Genomic DNA, 16,636 nt, shown 5'->3' on the forward strand with positions numbered 1-16,636 from the left:
CTGCCACCATGTAAGATGTGCTGTTCCCCTTCTGGCATAATTGTAAGTTTCCTGAGGCCTCCCCAGCCATGAGGAACTATGAGTCAATTAAGACTCTTTACTTTATAAATTACCCAGGCTTAGGCAGTTCTTTATAGCAGTGTGAGAACAGACTATATCAAGTCCCTTATATATGCTTTGCAAACATTTTCTCCCATTCTGTAGTTTTTTTTTTTTTAATTCTGTTGATTGCATTTTAGTTTAATGTAGCCATACTTGTCTATTTTTCCTTTTATTGCCTGTGCTCTTGGTGTGATATCTAAGCGTTCATTGCTAAAACAAACATCGAGGAACTTTTCCCCTGTTTTCTTATAGTAGTTTTAGAGCATCTGATCCTATATTTAAGTTTTCATCCACTTTGAGTTGATTTGTTTGTTATGTTATAAGGTAAGAGTCCAAATTATTCATTTTCCAAGTGGATGTCCAATTTTCCCAACACCATTTGTTAAAGTGATGGTCTTTCCCCACTGTTTATTCCAAGTAGCTTTGTCAAAGATCATGTGACAGTAAATGGGGTTGGTTTATTTCTGGGCTCTCTTATTCTGTTCCATTGGCCTATATAATTATCTTTATGCTAGTATCACACTGTTCTGCTCAGTATAGGTTTATAATGTATTTTGAAATGGAGAAGTGTGCTGCCTCCACCTTTGTTATTCTTTCCTACAATCACTTTTGTGATTTGTGGTCCCATATGAATTTTAGGATTTGTTTTTATTTCTGTAAAAACCTGCCATTGGGATTTTGATGGGGATAGGATTGAATCTGTAGATCGCTTTGGATAGTATGGGTATTTAAACAATATTCATTCTTCATTTTCTTCCTTTTGCTCTGCATTTCATGGAGTCGGAATTTGAATCTAAATTTAAGGCACTTCAGACGGAATTTTGGAGTGTTAAAAGGTATCCCAAAATTGTTCAAGAATAGGGCATTTACTTTGTGATATCAAGCTGGTTCAAGGTTTATCAATCATCCTTGAATGTTTACATTTTTAAAAATGTTTATAAATAATATCTTGAGAGTGTTGGTGGTGAGGCTTAAAATTTTCATTAAGTAAATGCATAAGCCTAGGAAAAACTTATATAAGGTTTTGGGTTTTGTTTGTTTGTTTGTTTGTTTTTGAGACAGAGTCTCACTCTTGTCACCCAGGCTGTGGTGCAATGGTGCAATCTCAGCTCACTGCAACCTCCGCCTCTGAAGTTCAAGCGATTCTCCTGCCTCAGCCTCCTGATAAGTTTTTAATGAAAAATACAATCAAGTGGATCACTAGACTGGCCCAACACATTCTCTTCTCATAGACAGGCTACATAGAAAACTAAATGTTAGAGTGTTGTTCAATTTTATTTACTCATGGTATTGTAATCATATGAAGAACACATTAAATATGCCATTATAAACTCCTTTCTCATATACATTATTACTCTGTCCCCTCCCCTACACATATAAATTTACAATTTGATTTGTTAAAATTCTTAAGGCACTGATAGCCTTACTCTGGAAGTTATTAAAGTTCTATAAGGCATATTTTTAAACTTTGAAATACAGTGCAAACTTATTTTTTCTAACTTGCAAGTTCATGGGGAGTACCTAACTTATGGTTGAATCCTCATGACTGCTGAAACAGAAATTATTAACGAGAAATATAGTTTCCTCTTCTCTCTGTTCCTTTTAATTTTTACTTTTAAATTTATTTGTATTGTATTTGTGAATATAAAAATTCTTAACATGAAATGTTGCTAAAATCAGCAATCCTATTGATTTCATGATACTAAATACAAAACATGCACATCTAAATTCTAAGTGAAAGACACTCCACCTTCTTTATTATGATTGTTATTTATTATTAATCTATCATATTTACTATTTTAGTAAAAAATGATTTCATATTTTCCTTTATTATTTTACATATTCAAATATATTTTAATTTATTCTTCAACCTATTATTTTAGGATAAATAACCATATGCCAGCACAAGGGAGGATTTTCTGGTGGTGATAATGTTCTCTTTCTTTGTCTGGAGGTTTGTTATGTAGGAGATAGTCTGTCAATCTTTGTAAATATTCACTAAGTTGTACAATTAAGACTTTTACATTTATTGTTTAGTTAAAAAAAAGTCAAAAGAATTCTGAGGGTAATCTGTAATTTACACCATGGAATATTTAGCTTTCATGAATTTTAAAATTTCCCAACAGCATAGTTAATTATATTTAATATGTAAGTTTTCTAGATATTAATATACATAATTGAATATAAATTTATTTATTTTTATAATAAAGACAGAATGCAATTGAGTCATCTCTTTCAATGCCCAAATTGTATAAAAGAGCAAAAGTGACATGAAATGATTATAGTTAATTAGAGAAAGAACTAGAATCATAAAATGGTTCACTGAATAGAATTCTCTTTTGATGTATTTAAAAATAATCACTGGGTCATTCTGCAATTAAACTTGCTCAGAAAAACAAACAGCATTCAAAAGAGGATAAGTAAAAGATTACATGAGATACGCAGTCTGAAATGATTATCTCTAGTTGTTTAAGACTCACTTTAATTTATATTTGATAATTATACTCTCTATAATCTGAAATTTTTACTTTGTGGGTTGCCATGAAGTACGGTATATGATTTTGCAGGGCTACCATGTAATGATGTCATCAATTTCATGAGTATAAATGACATTCTCAAGCTTGGGTGATTTGTTAAGCTTGCTGAAGGGAAATGAAGTATTTTGTATTTCAAGTGCATTTTTATTATGTCTGTTTTGATTATATGTTATCTAATTTCATGTACATTTTATTGATAAATTTACAGATTTAATTCTCTTTCTACTACCTTATCTATTATAAGCCACAGTCTCCATAATAGCATTAGGAGAACTAAGGCTGACATGCAAGCTAGTATTTTTTCATCTGGGACACACAGAGGTCACTATACCATTATGATCTTTTATAGAGCAATATATAATTTAACTGGAATTTTTTCCAACATGATATTATCTGAGATAAAAATACTTAGTAAGTTTCCAAAGCGATTAAACATTTATACAAGAATAGCATATGCTAGGCTAAAAATAAAGGCTATTAATAAAAGCCTTTATGCAGTATTGCTGTCATCAAATCCATCTGTCCCTGTGAGGAGTCAGCATGTTCATTTCTAGTGCCAAAAGTGTTGTCCTGTGTTCAAGGGCTTTGAATGACCTATCCACCCATGAATACAGTCATCTCTCTATATTCTTTCTGCTGAATGACTGCGGCCAAAAGAAAGAATGCTGCACTTTGAATGCAGTGATCATTCTTCCCATTCTGCCCCAATAGTTTTTGAGCTCCAATATATCATTTATACAGCTAATGCCTCAGTCACCTTGTCTAGAAAATGGAGCCAATTGACTTTCAATTTAACTGATAAGTCATTTTTATAATTAATACAAGAAGATTTACTTGAACAAATTATATACGTACAGACTGATTTAAGTGATATCAAGAGCTAGACCTTTAAAGAGAAAGTAAGTAGTGAGAGCATCCATTTCACACGTCTGTCTGATGTCAGTCCTTTCCAGACTTACGCATATTTATTCATATGTGGATTACCTATGGTAATTTGGAACTCATTACCATTCAAAGTGACTTCTCCTATCATAAACTACAATTGTTAAATGTTGTTTTCTATTAAGTCAAAATTTACTTTTTTATTGTTTCTATTCAATGCTGTCAAATTGCTTTAGCTCACATAGAACAAATGTAAACTTTTTTTCTAATTTAATAGGTAAGCATTTATTAAATGTCAATTAGATTATAGAAATGTACATGATATAAACCATATTCTAAATGGTGTAATGTGAGAGATAGATAAGAACATCATTAAAATACAATGAACTAAGTACTATACAGTGATACGTATATGGTAGTAGGATAGAAAAACAAGTGACACCTAAATAAACTTGAGAAGGTTAATGAAGGCTATAAAGTGAGCTTTAAACTCTGTTAGGAATGAGAGATCACAGGGAAAAGGTGAGGGATGGCAGTCTAACAAGGAAAAGAGTATGCACAAAGACACGCCTCTGGCCATTTTCCAATACTTTAAAACTTAGATGAATCAGTTTCTAAAGCTAAAGAACAAAATTTTTATAATTGTGTTTTATTTTACATTTTTAAAGTCTATTAATCCTAGAGTTTCTCCTTTGATCATAATTTAACTTACCAAGCTCTTCTTAAACTAGGGGTACAAAGAACCATATATTTTTAGCCTTGCTTGGCATTGGTTAGTATAGAGTTAAATATAGTATCAAATAATAAGTTATTACTTGCAGTTGGAATTTTAAACAACTGTGAACATTTGATGTAACACAGCAATATTTTATGTATGTAGTTATTGTTACATGAAAAAGACAAATAGAAGATACATTTTCATTTTTATTTCCTTTAAGACTTTTAAAATTTAACTTGTGGAGCAGGTACAGTGGCTAATGCGTTCAATCTCCGTGTTTTGGGAGGATTGCTTAAGCCCAGGAGTTCAAGATCATCCTGGGCAACATATTATGTCCCTGTCTCAACCAAAAAAAAAAAAAAAAAAAAAAAAAAGTGAATTTGTGGGTTATAAATTCAAATCAAGTGATGAATGATTGATGAGAAAAATGACTAAAATGTACAATATTAGGAAAAGAGTAAAGAAATTTTAAAGATGCCCATACACACAAACTCAGTGCTCTTAGGAGGTAAATGTGAGTTGACTTTGGTACAGGTAAAAAGCAATGCTTTCACTGTCTCTGGTTTATTGTCATTTTGATTCAGAAAAACATATTTTTCTCAATTCTGCTCCATAAAACGTAAAGACACGTTTTTAATATAGAGAAAGTTACATAGTAAATTATTGTAATTATTTTTGAAATAATGTTGGCTACATTAGAAAGGTAATTTGTGAGTTTTTAATGGATATAAGCCAGTCAAGAAGTTGGCATTAAAATTTCACATAGACATAGGAGTAAGTGACTAAATGTTATAACCGTCCATTAGAAGGTAACCAGTTTAAACACACAGACACATACATATGTTATTACTACATAAAAATACACCAAGAAGCTATTTAAATGAATTATATAGTTGTATATTTGATATTATAAGAATTCCTAGGTGTGTGTCTACATTTATAATTTAAAAAGTGCAGAATAATTGATATTCTAAGCTCCTAATTATGTATTTTAAGTGTATTATGTGTTCATCTAAATGGCTGTCTTTTATGTGGCCAATTTAGAAATAATATACAATATGTTTATCATGATTACTCCTGTAAGGATCTGGAGTAGATAATGAATTATTTTATCATTTGGTTTTACAAAGTCATCAATGAAATGACATCTTTTCTACTTTTTTCTTGTTATTATATTAATGTACTATTTGTTATTTCATGATAATATTTGGGTTAAAAAAACTAATTTAAAAAGAAGGAGGGGAAAGAAAAAAACAACATAGCAATTTAACGGAGAGAGATGTTGAGAGCACAAACCCTATGGCTAAAGGAACTTGAGAGAACAAATAGAAAGAAGTTTAATGAAGATTTACCCAAGGTTGCACCATGTTCAATCTGATTTCTCTGTATGACTTCTGACTTCAGAGACTTTAGGACAAAAAGAAGTGAGATAGCTGTGGTATGATTTTTTTCTTTTCAAGCTAAAAGAAGAGCTCAATTTCTTGCCAAGGTTGCTGAATGAGTGAGGATGGAAAAGAGTCAGGTCAAGTGGTCCAGAGATGCAGCAGCTATCTCTTGGTGCAGTGTTTGACTGTCAGAACCTCAGCATCCCAGATGACCCGTCTCATATTCTGTCATTGTTAGCAATGATGATAACTGAGGAAAAGCTGATACCAGAAAGAAACACCTGTGCGCACACAGAGGAGGGTTCCTCCTCTATGTCTTCAACATGTGTTCCATATTTCAGCTGTAAATACTTATTTGCTGTAATCAACCTTTCCAGTATTTTTTCGTTATTAATTTGCTTTATTTATATTTTATTTATATATACCTATATATAGGTATATATAAACATTATTTATAATATTTATATATAAATAAATATATATAAATAAATATTAATTTGCTTTATTTGTATTTTATTTATTTATATATATATACACACACACTATATATAGATATATATAAATAAATACACACACACACACACACACACACATACCAGTAGCAACTAAAAAATTTATTATAATCATCCTTGACCTGGAGCTAGCAGTATTTTTTTTTATTATTGTTATACTTTAAGTTCTAGGGTACTTGTGCACAACGTGCAGGTTTGTTACATATGTATACATGTGCCATGTTCTTTTCTGCACCTATCAACTTGTCATTTACATGAGGTATTTCTCCTAATGCTATCCCTCCCCCAGTCCCCCACCACCCAACAGGTCCCAGTGAATGATGTTCCCCTCTCTGTGTCCATGTGTTCTCATTGTTCAATTCCCACTTATGAGTGAGAACATGCAGTGTTTGGTTTTCTGTCCTTGTGATATTTTGCTGAGAATGATGGTTTCCAGCTTCATCCATGACCCTGCAAAGGACATTATCGCATCCTTTTTTATGGTTGCATAGTATTCCATGGTGTATATGTGACACATTTTCTTTTTCCAGTCTGTCACTGATGGATATCAATATATCTGTTTTGGTACCAGTACCATGCTGTTTTGGTTACTGTAGACTTGTAGTATAGTTTGAAGTCAGGTAGCATGATACCTCCAACTTTGTTCTTTTTGCTTATGATTGTCTTGGCTATGTGTGCTCTCTTTTGGCTCCATATGAAATTTAAAGTAGTTTTTTTTTTCCAATTCTGTGAAGAAAGTCAGTGGTAGCTTAATGAAGATAGTATTGAATCTATAAATTACTTTGGGCAGTATGGTCATTTTCATGATATTGATTCTTCCCATCCGTGAGTGTGGAATGTTCTTCCATTTGTTTGTGTCCTCTTTTATTTCGTTGAGCAGTAGCTTGTAGTTCTCCTTGAAGAGTTCCTTCACATTCCTTATAAGTTGTATTCCTAGAGTTTTTATTCTCTTTGTAGTAATTGTGAATGGGAGTTCACTCATGATTTGGCTCTCTGTTTGCCTGTTATTGGTGTATAGGAATACTTGCAATTTTTGCACATTGATTTTGTGTCTTGAGACTTTGCTGAAGTTGCTTATCAGCTTAAGGAGATTTTAGGCTGAGACGATGGGGTTTTCTAAATATACAATAATGTCATGTAAAAACAGAGGCAATTTGACTTCCTCTTTTCCTAATTGGATACCCTTTATTTCTTTCTCTTGCCTTATTGCCCTGGCCAGAACTTCCAACACTATGTTGAATAGGAGTGGTGAGAGATGGCATTCTTGTCTTGTGCCGGTTTTCAAAGGGAATGCTTCCAGTTTTTTGCATTCAGTATGATATTGGCTCTGGGTTTACATAAATAGCTCTTATTATTTTAAATACACTCTATTGTTCCTAATTTATTGGGAGTTTTTAGTGTGAAAGGCAGTTAAATTTTGTTGAAGTCCTTTTCTGCATCTATTGAGATAATCACGTGGTTTTTGTCTTTGGTTCTGTTTATGTGATGGATTACGTTTATTGATTTGTGTATGTTGAACCAGCCTTGCATCCCAGGGATGAAGCCAACTTGATCGTGATGGATAAGCTTTTTGATGTGCTGCTGGATTCGGTTTGGCAGTATTTTATTGAGGATTTTCTCATCAATGTTCATCAGGGATATTGGTCTAAAGTTCTCTTTTGTTGTTGTGTCTCTGCCAGGTTTTGGTATCAGGATGATGCTGGCCTCATAAAATGAGTTAGTGAGGATTACCTCTTTTTCTGTTGATTGGAATAATTTCAGAAGGAATGGTACCAGCTCCTCTTTTTACCTCTGGTAGAATTCGGCCGTGAATCCATCTGGTCCTGGACTTTTTTTGGTTGGTAGGCAATAATTATTGCTTCAATTTCAGAACCTGTTACTGGTCTATTCAGAGATTCAACTTCTTCCTGGTTTAGTCTTGGGAGGGTGTATGCGTCCAGGAATTTATCCATTTCTTCTAGATTTTCTAGTTTATTTGGTTAAAGGTGTTTATAGTATTCTCCGATGGTAGTTTGTGTTTCTGTGAGATTGGTGGTGATATCCCCTTTAGCATTTTTTATTGCGTCTATTTGATTCATCTCTCTTTTCTTCTTTATTAGTCTTGCTAGTGGTCTATCTATTTTGTTGATCCTTTCAAAAAACCAGCTCCCAAATTCACTGATTTTTTGAAGGGTTTTTTGTGTCTCTGTCTCCTTCAGTTCTGCTCTGATCTTAGTTATTTCTAGTCTTCTCTTAGCTTTTGAATTTGTTTGCTCTTGCTTCTCTAGTTCTTTTAATTGTGATATTAGGGTGTCAATTTTAGATCTTTCCTGCTTTCTCTTGTAGGCATTTAGAGCACCTGTATCTTAACAATGTTTGTATCCTGTGTCTGGTAACACTGATACCTACAATTTGTTCATAAATATTTGTTGAAAGCGTTCATATTAATTAATACAAGCCTTTTAGGAGGCATTTTATCGGTAATTACAGTTGGTCACTTTATTTAAATCAATGAAAGCACATATTCTGCCAAATGTATATTAGCACGAGATATTTGGAAATCCAGAGCAAATTCTAATTGCCCAATATATTCCAGATGAATAATATTTGAGTAAAAATATGCCACCACATAATTTTTATTTAGCTTTTTAATTTTGTTTTATAACTCTTTGTGTTGCATGTAAATTTTTATTTACATAAGTCCTGAAGATACAGTTTCAATGAAACAGTTTTATTTTTTGGAACATAAATGCAGAAACAGAATGGTAATTGCAATTAGTACATCAATTAAGTTCCCAAGATAAATCAGAAATAAAAATAAAAATTTTGTGGGGTTTGGTGCAGAAAGAAAGATCTGTCAAGGTGGTGTCATTGCCTAACCACATCCACAAAGCACATCATTAATCTACTATGATCAAGTTGTGGGGAATCTGGCGAAGGATTCTGAGTATCTCCCTCTTTATCCCTTCCAAAATCTGGAATACTTATTTTATTAAGCTATTACATCAGTTTTAACACTTTTCTTGTGTTCTGTTTTTTAAAATACATTAATTTAAGAAAACCATTTTAAAATTATGCACAGCTGCAGCCTGGAAAACTTAAGGTGGCACCTTATAGTATCAATTTTAGGAACTTTATTTGGTGCATTTAACACAACTGGTATTGCAAAACCCACTTCACCTGTGCAAGTTAAAAGCCTAGCTTGTTATCTTCTTGGCTCAATGAAATTCTACACTTGATATTTAGTATTACTCTACCATCATTCATTACTTCTGGCAAAATGTTCTGCCTTAGCATTCAATTGCATTCTTCCTTTTTCTTCCTATTCATTATGCTTTAATTCTGAGGCCCATATGAGGGTAGAATATACTATATTTTAAAAATTACAAAAATTTGTATAGCCAAACCATTTTCTTAAAGTTGATGGCCATATGTTGTTTTTCGTAATATTTATAATCTTGTCACAATCCACTTAAGGAAGTTTGGTTAGATTTCAGTGATATCTAGTCTAATCTTCCAGAGTGATTTTTTCCCCCCTGGGTTGGGGGATAACGTTACTACAATTAATAATTATGGTGCAGAATTTAATGCAAGTCAGGTGTGTCAGCAGTGTGATAATTTAAACATATTTAAATAAAAATGAATGCACAAACTTGCTGCTGCTTAGATCACTGCAGCTTCTAGGACTCGGTTTCTTTTAATGATTTAAAAACAAATCAGAAAAAGTAAAAATAAGAAAGTTGTACCTGAAAGGAAAAAAAATCCATGTGTATTTTTTTAAAATTACCATGTATATCCTATTTTCCTTCCAGTCCAAACCCCCTTTTTTTTGCCATTGACAGGAGTATATTCTTCCATTAAGATTACAGCTGTCTGAATTGTCTACTTATAGCTGCAAGTCCATCCAGGATTTATGCTAATTAAGATTTTCTTTCCCATCAAGAATAAGACTCCTATAAAAAGGAAAAAATTTAAAGTACTCCACAATAATTATACTTCATTTAAATTTGGAAATATAAAAGGCTCTGTGGCAACAACTGATGTTATCCCTTTACACTGATAGATGTCACAGAAAGTACTAATCTATACAGGCTTCTCTTTGTACACCATATTTTATTTAGAGACAACATATGAAGCTTTCTCTTGATGTCACAAATAGGCACACAGCAGTTATTTTGCAAAATGGGCTCATGGTTTTAAGAGCACCATTTTTTAATGATAGGTGCACTTACCTACCATGTCTTCATACTCTTTATAGGCAATTGAGCCACCATGTTCAGTGGTCAAAACACTCAAGGGGCTGTATTTGGCAGGTACACATGATGTCCTTGGCACTGAGGAGTCTAGCTTCTCATAGATTTTCTGCACCAAGTTGTGAACTAGAGAGCTATACCAATGTCCACTGCCCTTGGACATTCCCCTTTACACTATCGAGGGTTTTACCTGCGTGGAGCCACCATCCAGATAACTTAAAAATAAGTTATCTGAATTATTTGGAAAAAAAAAAAAACTTATTCTTTAACTTCTTTTTTTATGTGTTTTTTAACCTTATAGAAATCCAAAAGAACTAAAAGAAACTTTGACATGGAAACATCAGGAAGATCTGTGTTATTTTGCAATTGGGTGAAGCTAGGATTTGGAGCCAAAGAATTCTTAAGGCCATAAAGGTCTGCCTATCTCCTTCCTCCTTAGCATCATCTCTCAAAATTTCCAACGTGCAGTCTATTCTTCTTCCAGTCCAAACTCCTTTCTTCTCTCTGGATATACCAGGCAATCATTCTTATATACTGTTCCCTCTAATTGCAATATTCTCTTAATTTTTTGTTCTTTTACCTCAAATATAACCATTATTATTTCTCCAAACCACACATGCTTCCCTCCCACATTCATACACTTCTCTACCAAATGAAATCTCCATATTCCTTTTATATTTAGTTAAGTGAAACCTTTCTTAAAGGTGTCAAGCACAAATTATTTATACATTCTCTGAACCTACACTTTCTATTTAGCACTTAAATATTATATTGTCATCCTTAGTCTGTTTATCTTTCTTCTCCACTAGATTTGGACTTCTTAAGAATAGGGAGTGTGCTTATTTATCATCCAGACCCAGATCAACATTTAGAACCCAGTTGGCATTCAATAAATCACACATGCCTGTATGAATGAATAAATGGCAAAGCAGAAAACTGGGTAAGTAAACATGAAACTTGTATTCAAATGACATGCAAGCAATCAGACAGGTAGAATAGCATCTGGAAAGAAAGGACATGTAGAAATTGGTTGAAATGAAAAACATTAAGAATCACCTAACTGGTTAGACTCCATGGCTCAAGACTATAATCCCAGCACTTTGGGAAGATGAGGCTCGCCAGTCACCTGAGATCAGGAGTTCCAGATCAGCCTGGCCAATATGGTGAAACCCCGTCTCTACTAAAAATACAAAAATCAGCCAGACGTGCTGGCAGTCCACCCAGCTACTCGGGAGGCTGAAGCAGGAGAATCACTTGAACTCCAGCCTGGGCGACAAGAGCGAAACTCCATCTCAAAAATAAATAAATAAAATAAGAAAGAAAAAATCACTTATTATTAGACTTGCCAGGTTTTATTGATTAAGGGAACTGGTATGGGCAGATGAGGATCAACAACGTCCATATTACTCACTTAGTATATATCTTTATATATTGTCTATCATTAAGTGGTGTTCTAAGAGCTTTTCTTCTCTAAAAGCATTTTGTAAATTCCTTAAAATTGGTAGGTGTTTATCATCTAATACTACCTATCTGTACTTCTCATCATGTGGCCAAACGTAAGCTCTCAGTTCATAATTTTAAGTTCAAAATGTGTTCATTTTTTCCGAAGAAAGTTGCTGCAAAATTTTAGGAAGTCGTAATAAGTGTTACAGGTTGAATTGTGTCCTGCCCTCTCTTCCCAATTTATACATTGAAGTCTTAACCCCCATTACTTCAGAATGTTACTTTAATTGGAGATGTGTTGTTTACAGTGGAATCCAGTTAAAATTATGTAATTGGGTGGATCCTAATCCAGTTACGATCAATGTCTTCATACAAGGGGAAATTTGGGCACATATATGAATGGAGGAAATATAATTTGATGTAAAGAGGCATAGGGAGAAGATGACCATTTAGAAGCCAAGAGAAGAGTCCTGGATCAGATCCTTCCCTCATAGTCTCAGAAGGAACCAAGCTGGCCAGCACCTTGCTCTCAGATTACAGGCCACCAGACTGTGAGATAATAAATTGCTGTTATTTAAGCCACTAAATCTATGGTGTTTTATTATGGCAACCCTAGTAAGTGAACAACACCGTGAGTAATAACTTAAATATCAAAAAAATACAATAAATGTCCATCTTTGTACCTTGTCTGTTTGGGTAATGGCCTCTTTATTTTATTTTGATGATCCAGAGAATATTATCTTAGTTCCTATATTGAGTGTCGTATGAAGATATTTGTTCTCTGTTTTCTGAATTTTTATCTGTTTAATGTTTTCAACATGTTGTAAGATTTGATTTATTGAAATGGTTTCTTAATTAGAAGTATGACCTCAGTCACGCTGAAATAGCAATGTTTGCAAGAGACTTTCCTGAACATCCTTAAGGAGAAAGCCAATTGAAAAAATCAAGTAGAAGTCAGACATTTGGAGTCCTCTGGGATAGTTTGGTGATACATGAAAGTCCAATTATCTCTCCACTTTATAAACTTATTTCTTAACTTAGAAACTCGTGAGTTTTTTCCTTTAAATCACATATATTATTGATTGCAAAAAAATGATAAGGCTCTCAAAATTTTGTCACCACAAACTTATTAAAAATTATTTCTCCATAAGTATTGAATTCATAATTAAATCATGAAATAGGTTGAGTAATGGGATTTAGTTTAATTGGCTGGTCGATAGGCTTTTGACACTTAACTTTCAGATTTTCCCAAGGTACTGTAAAGATCACTTGAATGATGTATTTATACAGTAACAAAATATAGCAAGTGGAAAGTGGGTTTAGATAAAGCAATTATTTTTGGCAAAATCAGAAAGTGAGGTACTAAAGTACTGTAAAAATATATTTTTTCTGAAATCCCTTGAATTATTGAATTAATTATAATAAATAGTATTTTTCCCTGCAAACGTGTTTCTAAACAAAAGCCTCATTTACAAAAACATATAAATGTATCACTCAGGTCAGTTTATCATTAAGAAATGTCTGTTTTTAAACTCTGATAACAAGAGGGGTAGATGCACAGGAAGGTAGTTCCCTTCCCTTCCTGATTTTGAGTGTTAACAGAGTGAGGATATAGCAGTGAAGTAGCTGCAACCCTCTTTTGACCACGACAAAAGAGTCACTGGCACACTGAGTGGCAGAACAGAAAAAGGGAAACTCCTGATTTCGCAATGACATCACCAAGCCTCTGAACAACCTTTGAATGTATGCTTACTAATTTATGGCATATAATATTTATTAGCAAGGAAATATTACTTAATAATTATGAGTATGGAATCTGAAGCCAAGTTTATTTGAATTTAGAGGATAGATTTTTGACATTTACTAGCTGTATAACCTTAGGTAAGTTACTCAACTACTCTGTGCACTTGAGAGGAAATAGGTAAGTCAATAGGCTTCCTATATTTAATTCTTGCCCATTCCTATAAACATTATGATGGCCTGGTCAAACATGAAAAACTAAAATCCTATAAGCCTCTCATAATTACTTGGTAATGATGCTTTTCTAAAGCCAAGAACAGTGGATCAAGATGAATGATTTTGTTATCATGTTTAAAATAAAACCTGAAGATATCATTATAGGTACCTAGTGTGTGGTTTGGGATTTGCACCATGGCTGACCTTTGATTTCAAAACTCAAGTAGACTTTTCTGAGCAAGGACGTCTCACACATTTCCTGGCAGTTTGCAGCTGGAGAGACAGATGTGCCCTGCAAATCCCACAGAGGAAGACAAGAAAGCTTGCTTTTGACTTATCTTGCCTTAATATATGTGTATTCTCTCCCTGTCTTTCCTGAACTGTATTCTTTACTATAATACCTCTTAGCCATGAGTAATTTTACATTGAGATGTCTGAGTCTTTTCAGTGAATGAATAACTAGTGAATGATTACAGGACAGCCAAAAAATTAAAGCTAATATTTATTTTTACCTTACAGATTTATGATGAGAATTAAAATAATTCATATATTTAAAACACTTATTAAACAGTTGTCTGGAAATTATAAAATAAATACATGGGTTATCTATCACTACTTAAAGGAAAAAAACTTTTAAAGTGAATTTCAGTGACTGTTTAATTACTGAAATAGAAAATACCCTACTGTTTCAAGTTTCCTTTTCAAAAAAATTAACAAAGTCTGAGCTTTTTAGATGACTGGCCTAAAAATAATATAGATATTGGAAAGAGATCTCTTGATGAGTAATGTGCAGAAAGTGAGAGTACTTCAAATTGTGTTTATAATTAGTGTGCATTTGCTGTTGGCTGACAATTTAAAAATGGTTGTGCCTCCCAATGCCTGTCCACGGAAGTGTATCACTGCATTAACACTGATAAATGCTGGGTTTTGCTTGATAGTAGTTAGACTGTAATAGTACATTGTTTCATTAAAGAAAGGCCAAAAAAATGATCTTCTACTCTAATGAAGTGAGCAGGTTTATCTTATACTGTTACTAAAAAACTGCAACTGTTTTAGTGTTGACAAGAGCTGACTCAATGAAATGAAAACACCATCTGTGCTGAGAAGACATATACCTGTTTGTATGATTTTCTTCTCAACAGCCCCTTGTTTACAGTGTAAGTGAATTTTATATCAATATAAAGTGTGAGTTTACTGCTGCAGAAGTCCGTAACGTAGGAAATAGACACATTGAAAAGCCTAAGATTGATTGTCCTTGTAAAAAGCAGAAACACAGCATGCACCAGTGAATATGTTGAAAAGTACAGAAGGGTTGGAGGCATATTTACATTCATCAGAGGTTCAGTCTTGCATTATACGTTCTAGGAGACTATATTCCAACTTATCCTGCAAATTAGAAAAAGGTAAATTGGCAATATGAAATAACTAAAGATCAAAATTTGTGTTTTTAATGTCCCTTCTAAGATGTGAGATATTATCCTAAATGAATATAGTGTAGCTTTATCATACAATAATAGTAATCAGTATCTGCATATTGTTTACAGTGTCTGAATATGATTTTTCAGTGTATTTTCACACCGTATACGTCATTGAAGGTAGGATCAGTGTGTGAATATGGCTTTACAGTGTATTTTCACATTCTATACATCATTGAATGTAGGTTAAGAATACTAACATTGAGTTGGATTTTACTACCTACTAGATGCTGCAGATTAGACTAAGTTCCCTTCATGATGATAATAATGATAATAAAATAATAAAATTAGGAGCATATACTCAGTCAAGGCCCTGAGAGGTATTTAAATACATTACTTTATGAATGTATCATGTAATACTCACATTGGTCATGGGAATTAGGAAGAACCAATGTTTCCAGGCTTTGTGGGGTCCTGCTACTTAGTTCTAGGTTCTGCTAAACCCAACCTCTTCTTTGTTGCTCCCCAAGTCCTAGGAGGGCTAGCTACTCCTTAGAGTTTTTAACTCTAGGTTACCCCTGGGATCTCGTTTGCCCTTTCAGTCTTCTGAAATCTTAGTACAGCAAGTTTTTATTAGTGATTTTCAAAAGGGGGGGGGCCTTACGAATAGGGTGTGGGTCACAGAGATCACATGCTTTAAGGGCAGTTTCTTACATAAAAATTTTCTCCCTTTGAATTCTTAGCATGTCTTCTATTTCCAGACTGGACTCTGACTACTGCAGTTACACAAACTGATATAATTTATTTCTTCTCCAATTTCAATCTAATTCCATTAAAAAATATTTTTTCAGAACTTACACAATCAGGCACCATTACAAAGGTAACAAAACCACAGACCTCACATTAGACAAACTGAAAGCATGACTCCTGAGTAGCCCACACTGCCTGCTTGCCCTCTGTTTATACTTCAAGCCACACTACTCAATCACCAATACCTGTATTAACCCGTTATACATTTCTGACAGGCTGAAGAGTAACTGCTAATTCTCTCCACCTGATGACAGTATTTTAATGCCATTTCTTCTAAAGCCTAGAATTTAATTTTATGCTTCGCTTTTTGAGAATATATATATGTGCTTTTAAACTCAATTCCTTTAGGAAAAATATGAAAGGTATTTTAGCTGAGAGGCTACTCAACCAGAAAAAATAAGTAATACAAATAAGCAGTGAGAGAAGATTTAAGAGTCTTCAACAGGCATAACTAGAGTAAACATATGTGTAGATTTAAACAATAGTTTAGAAGTATTACCTCGACTTAGCTTTTGTTAAGATTTTAAGTATTATTATCAATACTACATTAAAATAAATTTATCTCATCTGCCCTGGTCTGTCTAATAGTGAAGCCTATGTACAGTAAAAGTATTCTGACTTTAAAATGTGTTCAAATCTGAGAG

This window comes from Piliocolobus tephrosceles, unplaced genomic scaffold (assembly GCF_002776525.5).
Source record: "Piliocolobus tephrosceles isolate RC106 unplaced genomic scaffold, ASM277652v3 unscaffolded_43, whole genome shotgun sequence".
In the NCBI taxonomy this organism is placed as follows: Eukaryota; Metazoa; Chordata; class Mammalia; order Primates; family Cercopithecidae; genus Piliocolobus; species Piliocolobus tephrosceles.